We start from the raw sequence: 12,644 nt of genomic DNA, 5'->3' as shown, positions 1-12,644 counted from the left end.
GAAGCACTGACTGAGGATTTTTTGCCTTAGAGGGCCTCTGGCTGACAGGAGCTTGAGAGACCAGAGTTGCCTGTACCACAGCAGGGACTGACCCATGTTTTGTTTAGTGACAGTGGTGGTGCTGATGTTGCCAGGGAGATCAGTAATTCCACACCGAGCCACAAGGCATTTCAAGGATAAATGAAATGTTATCGACAGGTTGTGGCTAATAATCAAGAGTTAAGGACAACCGATGACTCCTACTGTGAGATCCAAGGCAATATCAAGAGTGTGAGCAGAGTTTCTTCTTAGGAGAGAAAAGGAGGAAAAGTGGATAGAATACCACACAAATGTTCATGCTCGGACTCTGATGAGGCTTTTAAATATGAAGATGAGACCTGAGAAGGTCATGTATGAACTTCTGTACATGGTAGTGGGGTCCTACTGTCTTCATGGGCTAATTCTGGGGGATGAGGGACTGTATCCCCCAGTCATGACAACCATGGATTAGAATTAGCTGCACTGGCATGCTGTATATACATATATATATATATATAAAATATATAGCATGCATATATCCTATGCAAAGCGTTCAAGCAAGCAGGAGGAGTTACAGCAATTACTTAAATGAGGTGGTTGCCTTGGGAGCCCCTTTTAAATAGTTTTAGGTTGTGTCAGATGTACTTCTATGCTGAGTGACGATTCAAGAGCCTTTGGATACCGAGTATAGGTACAGATCTAACCGATAAAGTCAACCCTAAATGCAGCAAACTGAAGTGGATGGAACATCGCAGTGGTTTCAGTTAATAATCTGTTGAAAGTCTGGTTCTGCTTATGTTTCAAGCCTTTGGCTCCGCCCTTGCTGTTTGCCTTTGAAGTTAGCATTCATTGCACACTGATCTTTGTTTTCTCTCAAGCACTTTCATCCTCTGCCCCAGGCCATCCCATGTACATGGGAGGAGATCTGTGCAAAAGGCTTTTTTCAAATCCCTCCTTAAAATTAACGTCTGCTATGAATCTTACGAGCAGTGGTACTCTGTTACCGCTTGCTGTGCTGCATATGGCAGTTGCCTTGTTACTCCTTGCTTTTCCCACCACATGTACATTTATTTTTGGCTCGGGCTCTGCCTTTTAAACAGAAAGGATCCTGATGTGCCAAAAGGTACCTTGGTAAGACCAGCTTTGCTTGAAGCCAGTCTTTTTCTCAAACTTGCCTTTGAAAAAGGTGTTTCAGAGTGGAGAGAGCCTCTCAGGTTTTGTTGGGACAGTGACTGCACAATTCCTGTTACAATATTGGAGAACAGAAAGGAACTGATTTCAATTCCTGATAATTTTTCCACTTGGTGTCTGATTTTCTCTGTACTTCACTTTCTACAGAGTTCCAGAGCCAACATCATCTCTACTGGCTCTGAAATCTCTGCATTTCTTTGCTGCACAACAGAGGCATGCCCCTGTGTTCCTATGGGCAGAATTCACCTTCAGTCAGTAATTCCTTGCAGCCAAGTTTGGACATTAAAATGAGCATTGCAGGCAGAAGACAAAAATGTCAAAGATCACTGAGAGAAACTAATGACCTGGCTCTGGACAGGGCCTCAGAATTACACCATTTTCCAGAGCTGAACATGACAATGACTTAGTGATGCCTGTCTGCAGCAGAAGAACAAGCCAAAAAGGTATGTGTTGTGGGGAAGCTGATGGGAAAAAGGACAGTAAGTGAAGTGATTTTACAAGTAGGGGCAGTGCATTTTTCCAAATTGGACAACTCATGGTACTAAGACTTGCTTGCTTTTGCAATATCTAAATAATGACTACCAGTCACTGGGATCTGTTTTGTGTCTTGTCCAAAATGCAGTTTGTTGAACAATCATACCATAGGCCATCTCCTCCCTCTGTCTGGGTTGGCCCAGTGCCACTGTCTTCAGTTGTACAATGCCAACTCATACCAGCTGGGACTCTAGACTATCATTTGCTTATTCATCAGATTCCAAGGGAAAAATATAAATAGTACTTAGCTCTCTTACAGCTCCCCACAGAAAAATGAAGGAGTCTCATCTCCATTTAAACAGAAGATAAAAGCTAAATACACTAAGCGTAAAGACTTGAAATTTTCTTGTCTCAAGTGAAGTGATGAAAAGCTGGTTTTGTCTCACTAAAACTGATCAGAACATTGTTACTGGTCAGTGGATGCAGGATGAGTCCCCATATTGGAATCAAAGCCCTTTATGAAAGTAGAATATTTTCAGAGTAATTCAGCATTTTATTGCTTCTAGCAATTTAACAATATGTTGATTATCTTTGTGATAGTAAATAAAGATAGGAGCCAGTTTGAGTCCTTACTGTATACTGAAATATCTGTTGAAAGAACTTGCAGAACCCTCTGCCTTTCTCAAATGTAGTTGCTTGTTACTGAAACAGCTACAGCCAGAAACAGAAAGCAGCATCCTCTATAATTACCTCTGCGCTGCCCCAGGAGCCACATTCACTGCCCTGCCTGTTAGACTGCCTGCCAGCTCCCCAGCACATCCAAGAGCAGCCTGACAGCACCGGGCCATTCAGAGGATCAGACTTTGAACAGGGACTTTATCATAGAATTATAGAATATTCTGAGTTGGAAGGGACCCATAAGGATCATCGAGGCCAACTCCTGGCACCACACAGGTCTACCCAAAAATTCAGACCATGTGACTAAGTGCACAGTCCAAACACTTCTTAAACTCCAACAGGCTTGGTGCAGTGACTAATTCCCTGGGGAGCCTGCTCCAGTGGGCGACAACCCTCTCATTTGGGTGTGCAAAGGTAGTGGGAGGAATCCTAGCCTAGAGATACATGAAGTAATCTCTGTATTCTAGCTTTTCCACCAGTGGACTGTATGGTTTGAGCTCCTAGAACAAAAATGTATATTGTATGCATCAGTCAAAGGTATAGCAGAGAATATTTTTGTCCCTGGCTGCAAACAAGTTTTAAGTTGTTTTTCATACTTACTAAGATGGATAAAAATCTTATCCTTAGGAGAACAGAGCAAAGTCACTGTGTACCCAAACAGACCTAAGTAAATATGAATCTGCTTTGTATTGCGCAATGATTTAGTGCCATCTACAGTACGAAACGGGTCTTGAAGACCAAAAACTGTCAGGTTTAAATTACAAGTGAAGAGAAACAGCTTAAGCAAAAAATTACCTGAGTATTTTTAAACAAATAAAGACATGATAAAAAGCCAGAAACAACGGTCAGGCTGCCCAGGGAAGTGGTGGAGTTCCCACCCCTGGAGGTATTCAAGAGACATGTGGACATACATGTAGCACTAAGGGACATGGTTTAGTGATCAGACTTGGTAGGTCAGGTGGATGGTTGGGCTTGATGATCTTGAAGGTCATTTCCAATCCAGATGATTCTGATTCTATGAAGTTAAATTAGTAGGTAAAGCAAAAGCTGTGTGTGCAAGTAAAATAACACAAGGAATTCAATCACTGCTTCCTGTCAGCAGGCAGATGTTCAGCCATTTCCAGGAAATCAGGGCTCAGCACACAGAACGGTTTATTGGGAAGACAAACACTCTGCCTCTAAGTGTGCTTCCCTTCTCCTTCTTTCCCTCGGCTTTTACTGCAGAGCATCACATCCTATGGTATGGGATATCCCTGTGGTCAGCTGGGGCACTGTCCTGGCTGCATCCCCTCCCAGCTTCCTGCCCACCCCCAGCCTCCTTGATGGTGGAGCAGTGTGAGAAACATAGACCAGTCTCTGTGTAAGCAGTGCTCAGCAACAAGTGAAATATTGGTATGTCGTCAACGGGGTTTTTATCACCAATCCAGAACATAGCACCACAGCAGTTACTACTGCTACAAAAAAAATGAAGTCTATCTCAGCCCAAACCAGTACACCCTACTCATAAGGTTTAGGTAAGAGCATACCAAGGTTTCTCTGGTCCTCTGGTATCATCAGTAAGACTTACCTAGACTCCAGGAGACAACCAGGCCTTGTTATGTAAATCCCACTTGGTGGAATTTTCCTTGTCAGTGCATTCATTCAAAACTTGGAAGTACATCACCCATTTTAAAATGCTCTGCTCTTGACCAAAGCATATGACATTTTATTGTCCTTATCTTATCCACCAGGAAGGTTCTCTTGTGCCTGACTTCCCCTCTGTTACCTTTTCTCTTCTGTGCTCTGTCCAGGCAGTAAATCAAAAGGTATTTATTCTCCACATGATGCTAAGCTGAATCATTCACTTCTTTCTCCCTTTGTACAGTCACACAGTGAGAGGGCTGATCCCAGTTGCTTCTCAGCTTTTGTAAACCATGAATACGCTTTGGGATATAGAATGGGTTTCTGACAGTTGGATGTGAACTCACCCATACACTTATAAATTGGCAGTCAGGCTCTGAATCATTGAAAGGGCAGCTTTGCAATTTCTGCAGTACCTGAATACCCAAGCTAAACCTCTAACAGTGATCTGTGAGCCACTGATAAAGAATGACTTTACGCCATTAATGATATTTCTAAAATTAAACAGATTTAAGAATAAGAACTGAAGCAGTGGGCACTGATCTCAAGATCTCTTATTACCTTCCTCACTGCTCTCCTCTCCCTCCCTCCTTCTCTTTTCCTTGTATTCCTCCTTCATATTTACAAGTCTTTGCAACTAGATCCATTGTTTCCTTATGTCAGTGGTATTATTTGTATTGTTCTCATGGTAATACAGTGACAAAATCAAGAACATATTTTCTCCCTGTGTGAATATATATACACACAATGCAGAACAGGCTTGTTAAACGTTGAAGGAATGGTCACATTAAAAAATGCATCAGCCCTTCTTTCTGGTAAATTCAAAAATATCTAGAAATACGAGTTTTTGTGTATTAGTAGAGATATTGTTACGTCACTTCAGAAAGCCCACATCAATCGTGAAAGCCTCATTGATTTTCTGAGCCTGGCAGCAGTCAGGCATAGGTTCATCCCATTAAATAACAATATTTAACCAAGGTATCTTAGGAACACAGTCACTTAAAGTCAGTAGAGGAAGAAAGGCACCTGCATAGTAGATTCAGATGTTTTGTGCACACTGATAGGAAGGGAAGACCTATACAAGGAAGAAATCAGAAAGCAGTAGAAGTAATGTATGGAGATCATGCTCCTAACATCGATACCTCAGTAAAGTCTGGGTGATAAATCCAATGGGGGCTGGAGTTGAAAGAAAGAACACTTATTTATTATTATTTATATACATTATTATTATTTATATATGATAGTAATATATAATTATATATTAAAATAATGTATAATTATATATATATATCATTTATATATTTGTTGAATAAAAGCTGTTTTGTTTTGTTTTTAAAGGAACTTGTTAAAGAAGTACCTACCTTCAGTTTTTCTTCTGAACAGAAACAACCTGTAGAATATCAAAGACTGGTTAAATATTCGAGGCAAAAGAATATCTATAATTAGCTTATTATTATTACTATTATTCAAAATGTTATGTTGACTTGAGTGCTATTAAGACTGCTTTGGTAATGCTCTTGAGCAAGGTGTCTTCTAGATTATGCAGCATTTGATTCCAGCATCTGGTTCTTTCTCTCATGCTTCTGTAATTCAGGAGCAACTTCACCAAATTTAATGAGCTCATCTAGTTTAAAACTGGAATGAGCCTCAGCTGTACAGTCCCCAGGTGGCAGTGTTTGCACTGCAAAGACGCAAAAAAGCCCAGGTCGTGGCTTGAAGAGACCCAGGTAATCCTGTGTATGGTGGTGCTATGCTCGTGTTTAGTTATGCTGGAAGTCAGCTTGGCCAAGTCCCATTGCTGCATTCGTGAAAGAAACACTTCCAACATTTTTTCCCCAGAGTCCTTGTGGCTTAAACAAGAGTTGCACTATCATTCAGAATGAAAAGATAACAAACCTATGCTAAAACGCATCTAGACTGAATCTTGTCTAGACATAGACTTTAGAATAATTCCTATTTTCAAATTTGAGCATGTGTTACTCTGTATTTGAAGAAGTGGCTAAGAGGAAAATCACCACCAACTCCTCTATATTCCACTATATTCATTATTTATATGCAATTTCTGGGAAAAAATATATTACTGATATCAGGCACATTTATAAATATCAAATATATTTAATTTTATTGAAGACATATTTTATGTGTCCAAGCAGTAGGAATAGAATTGATTTTCTTCCAAATATAAAACCTGTGTCAAAGTTGCAGCATTAGGAATAGTCCCTGCTGTATTTTTTCTCATTAAAGAAAATGAGGCCAAGGATGAGAGGCGGTCTGGAAGGCGTTCAGCTCAGGATATTCCCTTTTCCAGCTCTTTTATGGGGTTCACCTGCAAGCTTGGAGAATCTAGTTGATCTTTCTGTGTCATAATTTCCTGGCTGTAAGCAATAATAAATCCTTCATTCTCTTTAAAATAAGGAGTCTAAAGAGCAATAGGTAGCAGTCTAAAGAGCAAATACTAGTAAAAGCTGGGCTCTGAAAGAGCAAGGAATTATCCTGTGGGATCAGAAATATTGGGAAAAATACAGAATGTGTTTTTAAGGTAGCAGAGAAGAAGGATAATTATTATTATCCTGGATAATCTGAGCCAGCCAGAAGTACTCAGGAGAGCTTTGAAATCCTCCTGCCACCCTGAAGGGAGCAATAACAAATGTAGGAATAGCAAAAAGCTTTCCAAAGCTAAAAGTAATGTGGGAAAATTAGTGTTCAGAAGCTGCGTGTAAGTGGCATATGGGATGCTGGCAATGCAAGAAAGATTATAGGTGATTATAGGTGCTGAAGCAGGCTGGGCATCCCCAAGCACTATGCAAGGGATGAGACATAGCCCAAGCAAGAAACAAAAGGGCCAGTAATGAGCCAAGAACAGATGAGCCTTTTTTTTTTTTTTTTTTTTGGGGGGGGGAAGGGGGGAAGGGGGAGAGGGTGGGGAAGGAAAGAGTCTGAAAAATGCTGTTCATTGCTATGTAAAAATTCATAGGCTGGTTATGAAAGCCAGGGTGCAGCACTATGGTGAGCAGAGGTCTATGGTAATGGGTCAGAAGATTGGGTTGGAATTTACAGCTGAGCAGTTTGAAGGTTAGCTAGAAAAATAAGATTGTGTCTCATTTTCCAGCAAGCCTGCAGAAAGCTGGAAAACAATTGCCAAACCTGTTAAGATTAATGAAAGCCACTGTTGCTGTTGTAGAACAGTGATTTCATTTTAATGCAGAAAGTAATTCTGTGAGGTCTGTGCCGGTAGACAGCTGGAAGATGAAAGCAGAAACTCCATTTAATTTTATATTGTTTCTAATCCTCAGTGCTGTAGAGAAAAATAAAGTCTGCAGAAGGCATGAACTCCTAAAGCTAAATAGCTGAAAACAAGTAGAAGAACCTGAAAAGTGCTATTTTGAAACAGTCAGGATCGTATATGTAGCACAACCGCTTGGTGTTAGAGAGTATGGCTCAGGAATTGTGGTTACTCAGGGTTTTGTATTGCATATTTAGCTGGTATTGCCACAGCTGATGAATGCAAATCAGTCTTTTGCTCCCTAATTACTTTATGCATGCCTCTCAGATATTTATTTATGGACAAATTCTGTGCTTGTTACGCCTGGGTAGGACTTTTAGTGAAAGGGGAGGATTTACAGGAAAAAAAAAAAAAGCTGTTACCTTTTCCTCCATAAAATTGAGCAAGCAAATTTACTGCGATATCAAAACCACAGAGCTGGTAAAATCCATGCCAGACATGTCTGTTTAATCACTGATCCAGTACTGTTTGTTTGTGTAGACTGCTAACTCTTTGCTCTTCACACCTTGCTAACATATTCTGCACGTTGTCAAAAAACTCAAGCTGAGGCTCTCACCACCACCACCGCGTTGCTGGCTCTCTTGGAAGTGAGCTTGGGGGATATATTCTGATGAAAAGCCTAAAGAAGGATCCCATGGTTGTCTGCTTCAGGCTTGGGTAATTGAAGGCAAGAGAGAGCACAGAAGAAATTAATAAAATGTATTAAGACAGAAATGAATAGGGAACCTAACACATTTCATGTTTAATGAAACTGAATGAAAATCTTCATGTCTGCGTGTAACAAACATATCATCTATTAAGAATACTTGGAAGGAAACGGCACACTACAGTGGAGCAGAGGGCCACTTACTTTCCCGCCTCTTAAGCTCTGGCTGCGTTATTAGTACACTTTACACAGATGTGCTTAGACTGTCAGACACCCGGCTGCTGCTGGTGAAAGCTGACCAGTTACAAGCCAGCTCCAGCTGCAAGCTGAGTTGCCAGGTTAGCATGGTGCAGCTCCTCTGCTTGGGCTCGGAGCCGCAGCACCCAAGCCCAGCACCCAGCCAGCTCTGGGCACGCAGCAGGGACTGGTCGTTTGTTGGTCGGGTCAGTTTGTGGATGAGGGTGCCAAGTGAGCTGCAGGTGTGGGCACGTGGGAAATTCAGAGTGTACAAGTTGGGGTGCAAATAATTTGTGTGGAGAGCCACGTGCTTGTGAATATAGGCAAATTGTAAGGCTGTAGGAGGTATGAGGACAGAGACTTCTCTCCATTTTGTGTCGCAGCACCAGCAGTAGGCAGACTCCTCCCAGCCAGGGGCTCAGCACATCACCTCGGAGCCCGTGGGAGGTGGCTACAGCGATCCCGAGGAGCTTTCCCACCCTGCAGGCACATGCACACACTCCTGCTCTTGCTGACCCCAGGACAGCATCTACCAGGCATAGTCTGGTTTAGTGCTGGTGCTTCGTGCATCCAGCTTAAAAATAAAGGGACCTGACAAGCAGAAGGACTCCTTGTTTTCACTGGGAAATACTCAGCATCCTACAGGTGAGCAGTAGGCAGCAGGAAAGGAGGGTGAAGCTTGTCACAGCAGCTGTTGGTGTCTGGTCAGCATCCCCCAGCTGTGCTCTCCCGCAGGGACACAGAGATGGGCCCGACAGCACGCCACGGATCTCGACTCCTCCGCCTTGGCTCTGCCTGCTGGAGCGGCCGCGGCATCCACAGCTCTCCTCCGGAGGAAAAAGTGGGACTGGTGGTGAGTTCTACCTTTGTGTCCTCACTTCTTTCCTCACCCACAGCTTGGGCTAAGGCCCAGTCTTCTCAGAAGAGCTTCCCCTTGCTCTTCTTTTCCATACAGGTTTGCTTAGATATTAGGTTTGCTTCAGTCCTGTTCCCCACCCCTACTAGAAACCCAGAAACTTCCCAGGAACTGTCCTCCACACCTCACAGAAGGTCTCCTGTTCCCACCTCTTAGAAAACAAGTTTGATCGTGGGAGAGGGAATGCTCTCACAGCATCCCATAGAGGGATGTGTAACAAAATCCCATTTTTTTAGAGTGCTCTTCTATGAGCCTTGATTATACTCCCCAGCATAACTATGCTAATTTGAGATTATGGAAGACATATAACTCCTAACTAAATCTTCAGCAGCAGCTCTCTGTCTTACTGCATCACCTCCCAGGGTAATAGATGCCCGGAGTTCTCATGTACGATTGGTGGTGAGCTGCACTACTGGAACTATCAAGCAATTAGTACTGTTTCAATAAAGGTTATATACAGAAAAACTCAATAATTAGACACAAAATGTACTAACTGTATAGGAAAATGAGAGAATTGTTACCTCTCCTGGATGCTTCCAAATGTGTCTTTATGTGTGTTTGTGCATGGCATGGACTAAACCATTTTTTTCCAGCTGACATGGATTACTAGTGCTTATAGTTCAAACATGTAAAGTAATCCTCTGTGGATTATTTTTCCTTTAGAATTGGTCATGTCTCTGGCATTATTGCTGCAGAAGTTGAATAATATCACATAATCTGGTTGGCAATAGGCTGCTTACCCTGGAAGCATTCCAGTTTGTTTAGTGTTATTTAACCGTATTTCCTTTAATTTAGGAGACAATCATTGGATTCTCAGCATTTTCTCTGGCAGTTCTTGGACCGGCTGGATGGTTCCTGTACCACCTTCCAAGCTATAAAGAGAAATAGAAAACATCCCTTCAAAATTAAGATCTGGAGGCTGCGATAAGCCATAATACCCCTGACTTGGAATCTCTTGAAAGGGAGCACACAGGCAACTGAGGGACAGTTTAAAATGAAATGACTGAAAAATGAGTTCAAGTTTTATGTATGCCACATTGCTTCTGTATGAAAAAAGTCCAGATAGGGAACACAACTGACTACAGCTCCAGTTCTGCAGAACTCAGTGTTCACACACTGGGATTAGTCCTGAGGGACCGCTCACAGGTAGAAAGCTGTACTCCTTTGCAGATATTGTAGAACTGGACCCTGATATAAAATGGCATGGTGATACAAAATAGGGATAGGGTTACTCTTCTGCCTTCTGCTAAACAAATTGGAGAAAACATCATGAAATCATTTATATATATATATATATACAATTTACATAGTTTTTATAGTTATATATTAGTACTTTCATTTACATTCATCTCAGATGAAAGCTCCAAGAGTTAAAGATTTTTTCCTTGAAAGTTTTGTTTTTGACCTTTAGATGTGTTCTTTTGGTGGCCTCCCACCTGATGTGCTACCAGAACAGATGTTTTTCTGCTGGCCACGATTGTCAGATGCTTGAATCTATTTTCAGTCTTCAGATCTAAATTTGTGATATTTGAAAGATTTTGCTGTTTCACTGTTTAAAATAAATGCTATGATAAATACCTTGAAATCTACACTATATAATAAAATAAATAGTATTTGTCACACCATGTTATAGGTGTTATAAAGGAATAATTGTTTCATGTCTGCTTTGCAAACAATGTACAATATTGACCTTTTGTGATATCTAAAGATTAGTAGTATATGAAAAGTGGTATTTATTTTTTTCCCAGAAAATTATAACTTTGTTAGTGAATCCAACAGTCTGATCTGAGGCCCAGTTATGTTTTTTGGAAAGTTTCCTATGGATTTTAATGAGTTTTGGATACAGGCCTAAATTCTTGGTAACCAGAGAAAAATCCATGCCAGTAAGTGAAATATAGCCTTGTGACTGCTCTGTGAAACACTGCTCTTGCATGCCATGAGTATATCCACTGAAATCAATTAGGCTGTTCTGCAGAATCTTTTGTAAAAAAGTGTTTTGAACATTTCAGCATGCCTGTTTGTCCTGCATCTAATTTTGTCATCCATATCCCACCTAGTAACAACTAAATAAATCAGTAAGACATGACATCTTTCCATCGTTGTAGCTGTCTCTCTAAATTATGGCGCTGAATAATAAGGTTGCCTGGTTATAATGAGCACTTAGAGTGTGTGAGTGAGGCACGGAGAATTGCACTAGATGAAATGTGATAAAAAGGTTGTTCAGTGTTTAACATCTGGCTCTGTGAGTACATAGAGATGTTTATATTCAAGCAGAAGTGATTTTCAGATTTTTTTTTTTTTACCTAAAGGACTGTTTGAAACATAAGTATTCTTCATAAATATATATTTTTTCAAATTTTCTGTCCACTTCAAGCATTCTCCCTAAAAGTAATGTGGTTTACATTTTACAGGTATTTTAAAATAGTGCTCTTTTCATGTAGCCCTCTTCACTGATGGATTTCAAACGCTGATGGATTTCAAACCACAGTGCTGGGGCTCCCTGCTAGTCCAGGGCTCTGCCAGCGGTGCTGCACTTGGTGTGCGGGCATCAGCGGTGAGCTCTGCAAAGAGAGGCAAGAACCACCCTCCTCTAATGACACACAAAAGGGGAGTACCAAGAATAAAGTGCTTGCTTGAGATCAGGCAGCAGGCTAGGAGTAGGTGGAAACAGACTGCTGGAGGAAGAGCCCCTGCTGTGTTTCTCATTGTGTATCTACAGCAAGGGTTTGCATTTCTTGCAGATGGCTTTAATCTGGCTACAGGCAGTAGCGCAGGTAACACGTATGCCTGAGAGTCAGTACCTGAAGTCTGTCCTTCCATAGGAACAACAGTTGTTCCTACCAAGGCAAGTGGTCTTGTGTGGAATTAAACTTTGGAATATAGTGATTATAGTTATGTGCTGCAGTACTTATTTTGCTAAAATACTCATTATAGTTCTGAGTAAGTAGAAGTGGCCCTGGTGCCTCTCAGTCACTATTTTGCCTCTTCTATGAATGGATGCTCCAGGAGAACTCACTCTACTAATTTAAGAGACTCAGTAATATTCAGGTTATGCTCCATGTACTCACTGGGTCTGCAAAAAGTATCTGGGGAAAACTATCCAACTCTTAGCAGGCTTAAATTTGCTTTATAAATCAGGCAATATGGCCACTTGAATATTTAAAGGTTCTGCACATTAGAAAAATATGGATGCTTCTGCATAAAGTGCAGCAACTTTCCTACAGGCTGCTTTAAAGGCGCCCCTATTTTGTCAGTGTAGTTCAGTTTTGTTCTGTTCATTGTATGTAGCTCCTGGACTCCTATCTGGAGCAAGCCAATTTGGTGTCATCATTTGGAGGAGACACTCACCTAGTGGACTTGACATTGGCTAGGAAACTAGCCTTGGTGGAGCAATGCCCTTACATGAGCAAGGTGAGCCAATGCAGGTTGTTCAGGGCCAAGACCTGCACCCTGGCATGGGTCACAAACATGGAACTGAGGGGCCCCCACACAGAAAAATGCCGAGGATCTTACAAGTGTTCAATGTTGTGTACATTTTCTTCATCTTCCTGGAAAATCCCATGCCTTTTTTTGCTGTCTGT

Source organism: Aythya fuligula, chromosome 5 (assembly GCF_009819795.1).
Source record: "Aythya fuligula isolate bAytFul2 chromosome 5, bAytFul2.pri, whole genome shotgun sequence".
NCBI lineage: Eukaryota > Metazoa > Chordata > Aves > Anseriformes > Anatidae > Aythya > Aythya fuligula.
This window is presented reverse-complemented; position numbering follows the sequence as displayed.